The sequence below is a fragment of the Nomia melanderi genome, unplaced genomic scaffold (assembly GCF_051020985.1).
Source record: "Nomia melanderi isolate GNS246 unplaced genomic scaffold, iyNomMela1 scaffold0014, whole genome shotgun sequence".
Taxonomy (NCBI): Eukaryota; Metazoa; Arthropoda; class Insecta; order Hymenoptera; family Halictidae; genus Nomia; species Nomia melanderi.
Genome location: NW_027475130.1, coordinates 12,634,651 through 12,635,605, shown reverse-complemented (window position 1 = coordinate 12,635,605; position 955 = coordinate 12,634,651).

Sequence of the window (955 nt, the reverse complement as noted above, 5' to 3'; positions counted from 1 at the left end):
TGCTATTACAGATAGTACAATAAATCAAAGTGCACTGTCTGTAGGAGGCCCTGGCGCATGAATCTGTGCAGCGGGAACGACCTCGGACCACCAGGGGCCGAGAAAACCACCGTCTCATGGGGCCGGACACTCAGGGTCTGGCGAAAATCCACTATATGTCTGGTGATATCTCGGGTGCTATTAGAGATAGCGCAATAAACCAAACTGCATTGTCTGTAGGAGGCCCTGGCGCATGAATCTGTGCAGCGGGAGCGACCTCTGACCACAAGGGGCCGAGAAAACCACCGTCTCATGGGGCCGGACACTCAGGGTCGAGTAAAAATCCAATATATATCTGGTGATATCTCGGGTGCTAATAGAGATAGCGCAATAAACCAAAGTGAATTATCTGCAGGAGGCCCTGGCGCATGAATCTGTGCAGCGGGAACGACCTCGGACCACCAGGGGCCGAGAAAACGACCGTCTCATGGGGCCGGACACTCAGGGTCAGTGAAAAATCCAATATATATCTGGTGATATCTCGGGTGCTATTACAGATAGCGCAATAAACCAAAGTGCATTGTCTGTAGGAGGCCCTGGCGCATCAATCTGTGCAGCGGGAACGACCTCGGACCACCAGCGGCCGAGAAAACCACAGTCTCATGGGGCCGGACACTCAGGGTCAGGGGAAAATCCAATATATATTTGGTGATATCTCGGGTGCTATTAGAGATAGCGCAATAAACCTCAAGTGAATTATCTGCAGGAGGCCCTGGCGCATGAATCTGTGCAGCGGGAACGACCTCGGACCACCAGGGGCCGAAAAAACCACAGTCTCATGGGGCCGGACACTCATGGTCAGGGTAAAATCCAATATATATCTGGTGATATCTCGGGTGCTATTACAGATAGCGCAATAAATCAAAGTGCATTGTCTGTAGGAGGCCCCGGCGCATGAATCTGTGCAGCGGGAACG